This window comes from Vulpes lagopus, chromosome 1 (genome assembly GCF_018345385.1).
Source record: "Vulpes lagopus strain Blue_001 chromosome 1, ASM1834538v1, whole genome shotgun sequence".
In the NCBI taxonomy this organism is placed as follows: domain Eukaryota; kingdom Metazoa; phylum Chordata; class Mammalia; order Carnivora; family Canidae; genus Vulpes; species Vulpes lagopus.
In genome coordinates, this window is record NC_054824.1 from 17,727,114 (window position 1) to 17,742,087 (window position 14,974).

The window sequence follows — 14,974 nt, forward strand, 5'->3', positions numbered from 1 at the left end:
ATTGATTACATCATCCAGGTTTTTTAAAAAACAATTAAAATAGATTGTGGGAGCTTGTTTAAAGAAAAGAATATCGTATCTAGATTCTCAGTTATATGCTTTTCGTATAATTTCCGCGTGAAAAAAATACTACCAAAGTACAGAGGGGGTATTGTAGAAAGAAAGCATTTGCAGTGGGGAAATTCTGAAAGGAAACCATTCCAGAATAACCATTAATATCATAACATTTTGTTTGGGATACAGATTTTCATCTGTGAGCAAAATTTTGTCACTCTGCTGTCAGGTATACCAGAACTGAAACTTTTTAACAAAGAACTCACCATCCAAGCGTTTTCTGAAGATTTGCAATGAACTGACCATTCTTGGAAAAAAATTTGCTTAGAAAAAGTCACATATTTAAAATCCTAACTGCAGTTATTGTTTTGCCTTAGGTTTGCTGGAGTCCAGGCAAGAAAGTAATGCATTCAGTGAGAATTTGGGGTTCTGAAGTGGATGGGACTTAGTTCCTAGGATATACAATTTTCTAGGAAATCTAACAATTTTGAGATTTTGTGTATGGTTTATTTGATTTGAAATGGTTTATTGATTTGAATGATTCATAAATGATGCTTTTTTTAAAGAAATTTTTACACCGTGTGGGGCTTGAACTCGTTACTTCAACATCCAGTTGCACGCCCTACCTACTTAGCCAGCCAGGCGCTCCTGAGTGATTCTTTTTTATTATTTATTTATTTATTTATTTATTTATTTATTTATTTATTTATTTATATTTTATTTATTCATGAGAGACAGAGAGAGAGAGAGGGAGGCAGAGACATAGGCAGAGGGAGAAGCAGGCTCCATGCAGGAAGCCTGATGTGGGACTCAATCCCTGGACTCCGGGATCAAGCTCTGGGACAAAGGCAGGCGGTCAACCACTGAGCCACCCAGGCATCCCTGAGTGATTCTTTTTATTTTTTTAATTTTAATTTTAAATTTTCAAATATTTTTTAAAAGATTTTATTTATTTATTCATGATAGAGAGAGAGAAAGGGAGGCAGAGACACAGGCAGAGGGAGAAGCAGGCTCCATGCAGGAAGCCCGATGTGGGACTCGATCCCAGGTCTCCAGGATCACACCCTTTTTAAAACTAAATCAATCTCTCTCTCTCTCTCTCTCTCTCTCTCTCACATTTGCAAAATCCATGTCTGTCTATACCTATACTTACATATTTATATATTTGTATATCTGTGGCAAGGAAAAGTAGGGACTTAATAATCTACATACACTAGGAACACAGGTCTAAAAAGATCAGAAGCTAAAAATAGTTCCTGTTAAGTCTTGTCATCTCTTCAGCATTTTCATCACTTTTATCAGTATCAGTTAAGTTAAAAAATATTGTGTTTTCTCACGTGTTCTTGTTCTTGCACAAGGCTTTGCCCAGGGAGCCATATGCCAACGATCTTAACCACATGTTTATTAAAATGGACTGAATTATCCCATCAGTGGATGATTGAACTGGGCGTTTCTCATGCTTCAGTAATTTATCTTCAGAGGAGGAATCTCTGGGAAAAAATTAGCTTGTCAATATGATGTTTTCTTTTTTTAACACTTTAAAAATGACCTTCAGGGCATTCTCCATAGGTCTGAGACTCAGAGTAGATCTCAAAGGCATGGGAGGAGGCAAACCTTGGGAAGTTTTGGCACTCCAGTTTGTGAAATGATGTCCTAAATAACTATTTGTTTTGAAAGAGATACCCATTAATGCTTGGGAAAATAATAGCTATGATATAGTGCTCTAATCACTACAAGCAAAGCCTTGGAGGACTTCTTACCACATTCCACAGCTGAAGCTGTCACATTTCAGCTATATATATTGAATATATATTCAATATATTATATATATATATATAATATATTGAATATATAATATATATATATATTGAAATATATATATTTCATATATATATATGAAAATTAGAAATGAAATGAAAAAATCTTTTAGACTGGTTTTTGCTTAAGCTAGGCATTTTTTAAGTATGTGTTTATATTTGTCACAGATACCCTTTACTGTGTTGCAGGTGGCGACTTTATTCCTTTTTTTGCAACTATGAGGTGTATTTTAAGGAGAGTTCTTAGTGTTTACTTGAAACAGTAATGTATTTCATTGAGTTTATGTTGTGTATCTTTGGCTTTCAAAAAATAACATTTGGGATGTTTGATTATAATCCTGAGATCACAGCCTTTCAGAACACATGGGATCTTGGTCAATTATAGTTTCAGTTTCCTGGGAATTTTTTGTTTAAGGTCAGATGTGGCCCTAATTTTAACTGGATGATCCACAAAATAGGTACTTTCGTAACCACAAAACATGAAGAACATTCCAAATAATTTGCAGTTTGGGTAGCCTGACATGCTTTAGTGTTTAGTTGGCTTGAGGCAGTGTGCCATGCTTGTAAAAAATGGTTTCTGAAGCTGACAGTGAGCTGTTTCAGGTTTTGAGCTTGACACATAGGATAAAGTGCCTTTTAGCCTCTGTGCTGGCAAATTCGGACAGGATTGGTAAAAGTAATTTGTTCTCATTTCTGTCTGTATGACAGAAGATCGAGAAAATTCAAGCATGAAACTCTAGCTTAAAACACAGGAAAGCTCATTCATGTTTATTAAAAATGTAAGGAAGAGTTGGGAAGACTGGATTTTAACAAAGCTTTCAGACCTTGGGCAAAAAAGTGTATATTTGCAGTTAGGAGGGTAATCTAGCGGTCACCTAATGAAATAATAATAACACTATTATTATTATGATTTCCATTGAGTAATAATTCTAAAGAAATTTTATTCTCCTAAGCCCAATTTAGATTGAAAAACATTCCCAGGCAGATACTATACACATAACCAATCACCTGGCATATATATTAATTAATTCTTAGATAATTTTCAGTTAAAACCATGATGTGTCATTTTAGTCATAAATTTTACATACCATTTGGGGTTTTTGACCAAAGCTTCTTCGTTAGCTTCTTTTCTCTCAATTGACTAAGTCCTGTATATATCATTAAGTATTTAAAAAGTATTTTAGGCAAAATTTTTTGTGTGGAAACTCTACTGTTCTGCCTTGAGGAGGTGGTACAGAAGTGACATGATTCTGTTTTAACTGTTACCTTCCAAAGGGAGATATTGTCACCTCTTTCTGTTTGTTTATTTTATTTCGTGGATTTTATATATTTGAGAGAGTGAGAGAGAGCATGAGCAGGGGGAGGAGCAGAGGGAGAGGGAGAGGCAGGCTCCCCACTGAGCTGGGAGCCCTTCGAAGGGTTTGATCCCAGGACCCCATGATCATGACCTGAGCCCAAGACAGATGCTTAACCAACTGACCAAACCACCCAGCTGCCCTTTGGCTTTTTTTTTTTTTTTTAAACAAATTTGAGAGAGAGAACATTTAAAGATACAAAGTTTGGATTACAATAAGAGTTTCAACTGAAAGTTACCTAAGAATCAGTTAACATTTATGTCAGGTGTTCAGTACAGTCTCTGGCTGAGGGTGTCTGCTGCAGGTTTTTTGGTTTAAGTTGGTCCTGGGAGGATACAGATTCAGAGGGAGGTGGAGTAGAAAGTGACTATTCCAGGCATAGCATCCATTACCTTCCAGAGGAGAAAATACTTCAGGAGTTGTTTTGTACACAACTCTAAATGTGTACTTGTAATGAAAATCCATTCTTTAAATCATTGTAGCTTATTTTTGCCATAACCTCTAGGCCGGATGTGAAATAGGCTGTCTTCTTGCTCCATTTTGATTAAGTTTGCACAAAGTGTGGTACCTTCTGAAGTTTTACACTGTCCAACAGTAGCAGAAAGTCTGTTCTTTTAGATCTTTTAGCTAGTTCCCATTCAGTACTTCTTCAAACATTTTTCCCTTTTTTTTTTTTTTTGAATCATTGAGTTCTTCAGTGAGAGGAGTTTTGGATTTGAAGTTCTTCCATTTTCCATAATAGGCTTTGGGTAAATTTGTTCCTACAGAGAGGTGTGGTGATGTTGGGAACTACTCATTTTTGGTTTCATATTTTGCAAAGAGTTGCTATTATAAGGTTTCAAATCTTTATTCTTTATCCTTATGCTATAATAGATATTTTTTCTTATGATGGTAGTGACACATATGCATTATAGAAAATTTATAAAATCCAGACCAACAAAAAACCCAAAAACCCCAACCCCCCCCCCCAAAAAAAAACCCATAACTGAAAACATGAAAATTATGCCTGAAATAACAATTGTTAACTCTTTGGTGTATATTTTTAATATAATATAGAAAAATACTGTAATATTTCAGTTTCTGAGAATGATGCTGTATCATATATTTCTTTTTTTAATTTTAATTTTTAAATTTTTATTTTATCTTACTTTTTTAGGAGGAGAGGGGGAGAGGGAGAGAGAATCTTTTTTTTTTTTTTTTAAAGATTTTATTTATTTCTTCATGAGAGATACATAAAGAGGCAGAGACGTAGGGAGAGAGAAGCAGACTCTCTGCTGGGAGCCTAATGCAGGGGACTTGATCCTCAAATCATTGAGCCACCCAGGTGCCCCAGGGAGAGAGAATCTTAAGGAGGTTCCATATGCAGCATGGACCCCGAAGTGGGGATCGATCTCATGACATCGAGATCATGACCTCAGCCAAAAATCAAGAGTCAGAGCCTTAACTGACTAAGTACCCCAGGTGCCCCAGCATATATTTCCTCTTAATTTTCTTTTCTTTTTAAATTATTTATTCTTGAGAGAGAGAGAGAGAGAGAGAGAGAGGCAGAGACACAGGCAGAGGGAGAAGCAGGCTTCATGCAGGGAGCCTGATTTGGGACTCGATCCCGGGTCCCCAGGATCACGCCCTGGGCCGAAGGCTGGCGCTCAACCACTGAGCCACCCAGGGATCCCCCTCCTCTTAATTTTTACACAAGGATGGACCACAATACATATCATGGAATGGTCTTTCATAACATATTTTGAATATTGAATAGTATTATAGTCTGTGAATGTCACATAATTTATTGGGGATATGCTGTAGTATCTGTAGTATCAGATAGGTTTTCTTTTTTTTAAATTAATTATGTTTTAAATTTTTTTCAGATCGGTTTTCCTTTTTTGTCTTTTTGGTACTATACAGCAGTAAATATCTTAAAGCTCAGTTTTTTGTAGTCATGTATGATTATCTGTTTGAGGAAAGCCCTAGAAGTAGATTTTTTTTTTTTAAATTTTTTTTTAAATTTTATTTATTTATGATAGGCACACAGTGAGAGAGAGAGAAGCAGAGACATAGGCAGAGAGAGAAGCAGGCTCCATGCACCGGGAGCCCGACGTGGGATTCGATCCCGGGTCTCCAGGATCGCGCCCCGGGCCAAAGGCAGGCGCCAAACCGCTGCGCCACCCAGGGATCCCCCTAGAAGTAGATTTTTTAAAAAGATTTTATTTATTTATTCATGAGACACACAGAGAGAGAGGTAGAGACATAGGCAGAGGGAGAAGCGGGCTTCTTGCAGTCCCCTGATGTGGGACTTGATCCCAGGACCCTGGGATCACGGCCTGAGCCAAAGGCAGATGCTCAACCATTGAGCCACCCGGGTGTCCTTAGAAATAGATTTTATTTTTTTTGGTAGGGATAAATTGCATTGATGTCTTTTGTTGAACTTAAGGCACTTTATTATTCTCAATATCAAATCTATAGATTAGGTTATACTTTTCCTTCATTATCTTATGCAGTTTTTTTTTTTTTTTTTTTTTGTCAGCGAAAGATGAAATGCTCAAGTCAGATAGGATTTGAATCCAGGCATGACTGGCTAGTAGTGCTTTACCCAAATGCAATAACCGTAGATATATCTAAGGACTCGACTGTAAAGGTCCAACCTCCACACCAAGCCATTCACTAGTGCTCAGTCCTAGCTGTAAATGCCATATCTACCTAAATAGGCCCAGCAGTTATAGTGTGCCCTAAGAATGTTCTCCATTTTCATTTTTAATCTCCTTGCTCTATTACCATCTGACCTGCTGCCCACATACACTGATGCATACATAGTTGCTATGTGGTAGAAGGAGTAGATACTGTTTCCAATTATCTCTAAGATTTAAAAATGTTCTGCTTTCTGTCCTTTGCTGCCAACTCCAGGACTCTTAATGTCTTGTGTATATATGTATATTTCTGGATATCTGTATTTTATCTTTATTTTGATCTATATCTATCTCCCATTCTATCATTAATATAAAAACTCATCTTAACCAGAAATTACCTTTTGAAACAAGATAAGTATCACTTTGGCTATCACAAAAACATTGTCACTTCTAGGAATGAAACTAGAGATAAAAATGGGCAAAAGCCAGGAAAAGGTCATGTGTGGACACTTAATGACGGATGGTCGAAAGTAGAGAGAAATTCTCCTCTTCATTTTTATGACCATAGTTACATTTAGCCATCAAACATGACCCTAATGAATGCAGTCATGTTTCCATTTTCATGCATATTTTTTCATCTTTAGAATTTGGTCCTGGATGTAAAAGGAAAGAGAAAGTAAACACATACACACCAAACATATTTTCTGGGCCAGTTATTCTTTTTTCAGACATTATTTTCTCCAGTGTGAAACAATCTGCTTCCTTCATTTCTGTAAGTTGGACTGAGGTTCTCTGTTCCCTTAGAACACCCTTCAGCATAAATTTTTTGTTTAGGTCAGTATCAGTTTCTTCTTTAATATCTCCCGAGAACAAGAACCACGTCTTTGTACTTTGACATGGAATTTGACAGCCCTGTAAAGATTGAATAAGTAAATTTTTTTCATGCAATCATGCGAATGTTCATATAGGAAAGTTCATGGGATCCCTGGGTGGTGCAGCGGTTCGGTGCCTGCCTTTGGCCCAGGGCGCGATCCTGGAGATCCGGGATCGAATCCCACGTCGGGCTCCCTGCAGGGAGCCTGCTTCTCCCTCTGCCTGTGTCTCTGCCTCTCTCTCTCTCTCTGTGTGACTATCATAAATAAATAAAAAAATTTTAAAAAAATTATAAAAAAGAACCAGATGATGTAACCTTAAAAAAAAAAAAAAAAAAAGGAAAGTTCAGAATACGCCATTGAAACTGATTTTACTATGTAATTATTTTATTTTATTTTTAAAATATTTTATTTGTTTATTCATGAGAGACACAGAGAGAGACATAGGCAGAGGGAGAAGCAGGCTCTCTGCAGGGAGCACTATGTGGGACTGGATCCCAGGACCCTAGGATCACCACCTGAGCCAGAGGCAGACATTCAACCACTGACCCAGGTGTCCCATTATGTAATTTTTTATTTTTATTTTTATTTATTTATTTATTTTTTTAAAATTTATGACAGTCACACAGAGAGAGAGAGGGGCAGAGACACAGGCAGAGGGAGAAGCAGGCTCCATGCACCGGGAGCCCGATGTGGGATTCGATCCCGGGTCTCCAGGATCGCGCCCTGGGCCAAAGGCAGGCGCCAAACCGCTGCGCCACCCAGGGATCCCCATTATGTAATTTTTTAAAAGAACATCTATTGTGAAGTACATTGTACATGTAAAAGTACATAAAACATATTTGTAAGTTAAAAAAAATTGAATACCCATGATCTACTACCAAGATTAAAAAGTATGATATGCCTATAATCCCTTTGTTTCCTCATTCCCCATCTAATGGAAATGCTTGCCTTATCCCTAAAGTAGCATGTTCTTTGGTATTGGTTATTTTTGGACTTTCTTTAAAGGGAATTATAATACATATTATATATACTTTTATGCTTGTTTATTTGTTCACTGTTATGTTTTTGAGATTTGTCAGTTTGTAGCCATAATTTGTTTTCTTTTTTGTTTGTGTTTTTAGTCTATGAATTCTGTAATTTATCCATTCTCCTATTAAGGGACATTTGTCGTGATAACTAGGTTTTCAAAAGCATAAAGTATTACCATCAAGTTTTCCATGATATTCTTTTATCTGTTTCATCATTGCTACATCTGTGATATGTCCCAATTTTAAAAACTCCTGATTTTGCTAATTTCTCTCTCTCTCTCTCTCTCAGTTCTGAGGTATATCGTTTCTCGTAATCTGTTCCAGGACCAGGTTCTGACATTGCCAGTCATCTGTATTGTATGCTTGTTTTCTAACTCTTTCATTTTTGCCTTTATTTTCCTTTTGTGTTTTCAGGTTTATTCTACTATTCTAATTTCTTTTTTTTTTTTTAAAGGATTTTATTTATTTATTCATGAGAGACAGAGAGAGAGAGGCAGAGACATAGGCAGAAGAAGCAGGCTTCCTGTAGGAGCCCAATGCGGGACTCGATCCCGGACCCTGGAATCATGCCCTGAGCCCAAGGCAGATGCTCAACTGCTGAGCCACCCAGTCATCCCTTTTCCCCTGCTTCTTAATCACTCATGTTGCTTTTATCATTTTAAGATTTTATAATTTCTTTTAAAGAATTTATTTGAGAAGGAGAGAGAGAGAGGGAGAGAGAACAAGCAGGGGGAAGAGCAGAGGGAGAGGGAGAAGTAGACTCACCACTGAGACAGGGAGCCCAGGAGCTCCATTGCAGGACCCCAAGATCGTGACCTGAGGGGAAGGCAGATGCTTAACTGACTGGGCCAGCTAAGCACCCCAGGGTTTTGTGATTTTTGACTATGAGCTGCTCACTTTCCTTGGAATTTTATCTGTGGTTATTGTATCAGGCCTGGGTTGAAGGTGGGTTCCCCCAGAGGGGAAGTATATTTTGCTTCTGCTACTAGCTTGGGCACTCTATTTACCTGGACACCTTTTAAATCAGATTTCTGCTTGAGGATTTTTTTTTTTTTTTTTTTTTTTTTTTAAATCTCAGTGCTAATTTGTGGTTACAAATCCTTTGGGGAAATTATTTTCCTTCATTCATCTCACATCAGGATCAGGTCCTGCACTTTTCTCTTTCTTTGCCCTTTTGGCATGAAGGAGTTTTTTACTCACCTCTAACATAGCAAATACAGCCCTTTGAAGTCCTGGTTACTGTTGGGGTCTTCTGACAAATATTATAATATTATAGTCTCAAAATTTGATTTAAATTTGACTATACTAAAGAAACTTTTGTTTCTGAGATTGTAGACATGTCCAAAATAGGATGTCTTTTTTTTTTTTTTTTAATAGATTAGTACGTAAACCTTAACTAATCATTACAGGGTGTTTGCTTTTGAAAAGAAAAGGCAGGGCCCTTGGGTGGCTCAGTTGGTGAAGCATCTGCCTTCCCTTCAGGTCGTGACCCCAGGGTCCTGGGATCGAGAGTTCTGCATTGGCACTCTGCCTGGGGGGCTGGGAGGGGGGGCGGAGGAGTCTGCTTGTCCCTCTCCCTCTGCCTTACCTCCTGACTTGTTCTCTCTCTCTCTTTCAAATAAATAAATAAAATCTTTTTAAAAAAGAAAAGAAAAAGACACTAATGTGTCAAGATATGATGGCAAGCTGCTTACTTTCTTTTACCCTTTTTTATTTTTTTCTTTTACCCTTTAATTCCAATTTTATAATTTCTTTTCCTCTGCAAATAAATTTGAAATGTTGGTATTAACAGTTTCTCTTCCTAAGATGTAACTTCATCTTGTTTACAGTCACTTTAGTTTTGTATTTTGTTCTTTAGGGAGTTAGTGTAGGCATCTTATTTTAAATTATTTGGTTACATCTGGTTACATCTTCGATCTTGAAAAAACACTGCCAGTCACATTTAGTTTTCTGTTCCTTCAGATTTCTGGGCTTTGCCTTTAAAATGGTAGTAGGGAGGGCAGCCTGGGTGGCTCAGCGGTTTGGCGCGGCCTTCGGCCCAGGGCCTGATCCTGGAGACCCCGGATTGAGTCCCATGTTGGGCTCACTGCGTGGAGCCTGCTTCTCCCTCTGCCTGTGTCTCTGTCTCTCATGAACAAATAAATAAAATATTTTAAATGGTAGTAGGAAAAGTTAAAAAGCCACCCATGGTCCACATTGCCCTTATTTATACTCTCAGAAGCAGCAAGTGAAAGATGGCAAACTGCAGGGTTCTTCTGGCTGGTTCACTTTTGAAAAGGAGTAATTATTCTATGCTTATTTCAAATGGTTACATTTTGGTAAATATTTTAAGAAGCATATAGTTTTTCCTTTTGTTATTATAACATACTTAATTTTTTCCCTTTAATCCTACGTGGGTTAGGTATGTGGCACAGCCTTGGTTGTGATGAACAGTTGAAGGAGTTTAAGAATCTACATTTATTTCTCCATACTCAGTTACTGTGAATTAGCTATAAAAACTTAGATACAGTGATAAAATGAAGCCAGAGAAAAGACTAAAGTAATTAACTTTATTACCTTTGGATAATTATTCCATTCGTCAAGTGCTAATTATCTGTATCACGAAGTTAGCTTTGATATTTTCTATGCTCTTTTTATGAAGTAATTTTTCTTTTGCATTCTGAGTTTTAAAGTTCATCTTTTTGTCCTTCTAATTTTCCTTATCTTGCGTAATGAGGCACCAGTATAGAAATGATTTCTGAAGCTTGAATATTAGAATCTTTTCTGGTAAGGTCCTTTTTTTTTTTTTAAGATTTATTTATTTATTTGAGAGAGAGAGAGAGTGGGAGAGAGAACGTGAGCATGTGTGAGTGGGGAAAGGGGCCGAGGGTGAGAGTCTTCTAGCAGACTCCCTGCTGAGTGTGGAGCCAGATGTGGGGCTCAATCTCATGACCTATGAGATCATGACCTGAGCTGAAACCAAGAGTCAGATGCTCAACCAACTGAGCCACCCAGGAGCCGCATTATTTTGGTAAAGTCTTTGCTCACATCTAGATTCTAAATAAATAGGAAAAGATCTTTCTGATATATATATATTTTTTAACAGTATGTCATACTCACATGAAAAGCCATATTACATAAAGCATCCATTGAGGTTGTGGTCCTGTGGAAAGGGAATTTTCTATTTATCTGATATAAACTTAAGACGGACTGATCATTTCATTGAATGCTGTCCCTTCTAGAATCTGTATTAAATTCTGGATATTCTCTTGAAATCTAGCATAATAAAGTATTCTGTATATAAGAAGAATTTTCACATTTGTTTTATCAACCATTAGGCAAACTCTACATTTGGGTCATTCTAGTGCAATGATTCTTGCCATCATTGAATACACACATAACTTCATGCACACACACACACACACACCACTTTTTGGCATCGCTCTTTCATAGGCTGTATCTGCTAGGGAAAATCAAGTGAGAAGTAGGCATGAACGAAGTATAATACAACTGGTAAAACCCCACATAAGTATAAGCAGTGATGTTTGTATAGCAATATTTAGTGCACTTCTTCCTTTTTTTGTGTGTAAGAAAATCCAGGAGTTACAATTATGACTATTGTGTGTGCAGTTGACATTGGGCTGGTAAACTCCCTATGGGCACTTGGTCTTATCAGCCGTACGTCAGTTGCATCAGTATCTTGTGAACTTGCAAGGCTTTACTGATGCTGTGATCCTTGAGCAGAGGACTAGAGAACTAGCAGCAGGCACCTTAATGGTAGCATCACTGGTACACTATCAGTGGGGAACCCACTAACGAACGAATGTCACAGCCTCAACCGAAATTCTTTTTCCCTGTGATTTCGTGATGCACAATGAGAAACTGTTCTTTGATATTTAGAATATAACCATTTTATCACCTTGATTTTTTTTACTTCTAAAGGTTCAAAATGAATATTGCAGATTTTCTTTAAAAAATATGTTTGCTGAGGGGTGCCTGGGTGGCTCAGTCAGTTAGGTGTCCATCTATTGATTTCAGCTTAGGTCATGATCTCAGGGTTGTGAGATGGAGCTTTGTGCTCAGCAGGGAGTCGGTTTGAGATTTTCTCCCTCTCACTCTGCCCCTCTCCCCCCACCCTAAAATAAAATAAATACATCTTAAATAAATTTGTTTGCTGAGGCATGACTTTTTTTGTGGGGGGAGCAGGGTGGGTGTTGGGAGGTGATATGCAGTACTTTGAATTTAGAATGACAGTTATGTAACACATTTTGCCTAGAGTGATCCTTCTCCATTGTTGGATGTACAGCAAACTTGATTGAAATTTAAATTTAGAAATAACAGAAATGGAAATAAGGTTTAGTTAGAGGAGATAACCATTTTTATGCATGAATTCTGCTTTATGGTAGGATTTAGCAGAGTCCTTCAGCTAGTGAGGTTTCAAGAACCATTTTCGTGAATTTAAAATTGTATGTCAAGGGGTGCCTGGGTGGCTCAATTGGTTAAGCAGCAGACTCTGGATTTTGGCTTAGTCCTGATCTCAGGATGGTGAGATTAAGCCCTGTGATGGGCTCTGTGCTTAGTGGGGATCCTTTTCAAGATTCTCTCTCTCTCTCTACACCCCCCCCTTCCCCAACTTGGGCACTCTGTCTTTTAAAAAAAATATTTGTCAAGAATTTGGTTTTAGAAAACTTTTTTCAGGACCACATGCATTTTGTAAAGTTTTTATTTATCCTTGCAATAAAGATTCCCACTTTTAGTCTCTCTATTTTATTTTACTTCTTACTCCCTCTGACCTATCTTCTCCCACCCCTTACCCACGAAAAAATAAAACAGAATACCAAATAAACACTATAACTTTAAAACCAAAATATACTAGTCTTTAGCCTAGTACTTTTGGGTTCATCATAGTGGATAATATCATACTATCACAGAGCAGGAGATTTAGAGGATGTTGCAAGAATATATGGACACATGTAAATGAGGAATTTTCTCTGTTTTCTTTTCTTTGAGAATCCTGAGTTTTCCTTTACTGCACACATAATCCATTGGTTATTTTGTTTTTGTGTGTGATTGATATGAGCCAGGGCTCTCCAGGGAAGCAAACAATGGGAGGTACATGTGATTTATTATAAGGAATTGGCTTCTGTGATTATATAGGTGGAGATGTCCTACAATCTGCCATCTACAAACTGAAGACCCAGGAAAGCTGATGATGTGTTTTTGAGAACCAGAGAACCAGTGGTGTAAGTATCAATTGAGGGTAGAAGGGTGGTGTTTCAGCTTAAACAGGCAGAGTGCAAAATCCCCCTTCCTCTGCCTTTTTGTTTTATTCGGGCTTTCCATGGATGGGTAATGCCCTACCACTTTGGGGAGAATAGTCTGCTTTATTCTGTCTACCAATTCAAATGCTAATCTCATCCAGAAACACCATCACAGACACACCCAGAAATAACATTTAAATCAGGCACCCTCTGTCCCAGTCGAGTTGACACATAAAATTAACCATCACAATGAGTCTCCACACTAGACTTGTGAGTTACATAAGATCAGGAGATAGATCTGTTTTGTTCTCCATTGTATGCTGTGCTTAGTCAGAAGCTGGCTTAGGGCAGATGCTTAATAACTATTTGTTAAAGGAAAGAGGGAAATTAATTTAAAGAGGTGTATAAGTCAAGCTGAAAATTATGTATCAAAGATTTATATAAAAAGATTTATGTAAAATACATGTGTAGCAGGGCACCTCTCTGGCTCATTCGGTGGAGCATATACGACTCTTGGGGTTGTGGGTTCAAGCCCCGGGTTGGGTGTAGAGGTTATGTAAAAATAAAATCTTTAAAATACATGGGTAGCATGGTGAAGACTTTTCATCAGGGCAAAGTATGCAAGTGAAGGTAATTTTAATTGGCACATGAGGACTCTGTTGACATTTTCTTTGTCTTTATTTGGTGGCTGCTTTGAATACTAAAACCAAAGTCTTCATAGATTTTTGTCTCTTAAGTATTTTAAGTATGACCTTTAGATTTCTCAGAATCTTCCCAAGTTAAGCAGAATTATTTTGATCATGGCAGTGAATCAAGGTCAAACAGATCTGCCATTATTTCTGAGGATGAGTCAACACTGCTCTTCAGCAATCTTATTTTGAAATGGCATACTAGGGAGCAGAATGATCTTTAGTTCTGTGCTGTTACTCCTGTGTTATCTTCTAGCCTCCCACTCATGAAAAAATTTAGTAATTCCATATTTTCCCTTGTGTTCATTATTGGAATTTGCTATGGTAATGAATATTTCCATATGACAATATCAAGGGACCAATGATTTTAGCAGCCTTAAAAAATATGTATAAACAGTTGACTCATATATATAATCAAGAGGTTAGTTGAGGTCTCTGATGATATCATTAAGGTCTTCTGATTCTATATTCTGTGACATTTTTTGTGATACTGTAGGAGAACATAATGTCCAATCATTGCAGTTAAGGTGAGGTAGTGAGGTGGTAGGATAGGGAGTCTCATAAATTGTCTTGTGCCAACAGATGATGTTTGAACCATCTTAGACAGTGCCATTGCCCAGATATGTAGGGAGAAAGAGGAGCCTATGGCATAGGTGTATTTGTCCCCACTTGTTTTTAGCAGATAGCACATCGTATGAATTTTTACCAACTAGCACAGTACCTGGCACATGGTAGATGCCTTAGATGTTTTTGTTGAATTGACTTGGCTGGAGTTCTCAGGGCCAGTCACAGTCACGAAAAATGTTGTTATGAGAAACAGATAGGTTGTATTATAGTTGCACGGGGTAAACTGGGACGCGGTCCTAGTGGACTATTTCTGAAAGGTCTAGGAAGGAATATAGAGACTTCTAACAGGCTTGAAGCAATGAAAGAACAAGAGAAGCTGTATCTCTTTAGTTGTGAAAAGAGACTATTAAAGTCACTGTTCTGAATAAAGGGATCAGAAACTGGAGTGGAGGAGGTCAGAGGAAGAGAAACGAAGGTACGTCAAAATCATAGTGTAGAATCTTGAAGTGAGAAACAGATTTAAATTCAGTTTGGGGCGAGATATGGAAAATAGTCATTTTGCAAGTGTGATGGAGTAGTATCCCAAAGGTCACTGAAGTGCTTGTGTTGTGGAGGACATAGTGAGTATCTAGAGGAAGAGCATGGAAATGCTCAGCAGAAGGCTTATGATGGCCCTGACTAACTTATTACCTCCGAAGGAAATGCCAAAATCATTTGTAATAAGAGGC

The 14,974-nt window shown here is 37.6% G+C and overlaps 1 protein-coding gene across 2 annotated transcripts in view; it reads left to right on the forward strand.

Moving 5' to 3' along the window:
- The window catches only part of GPR63 (G protein-coupled receptor 63), a 49,674-nt gene that overhangs the window by 2,470 nt on the left and 32,230 nt on the right, over window positions 1-14,974 (forward strand). The window contains exon 2 of one of the 2 annotated variants that reach the window (XM_041744877.1): window positions 12,887-12,972. The exons of the other annotated variant lie outside the window; for it this stretch is intronic. The gene's annotated coding sequence lies outside the window, so the exon portion shown is untranslated. The remainder of the gene's footprint in view (window positions 1-12,886; window positions 12,973-14,974) is intronic. 2 annotated transcript variants of the gene reach the window in all.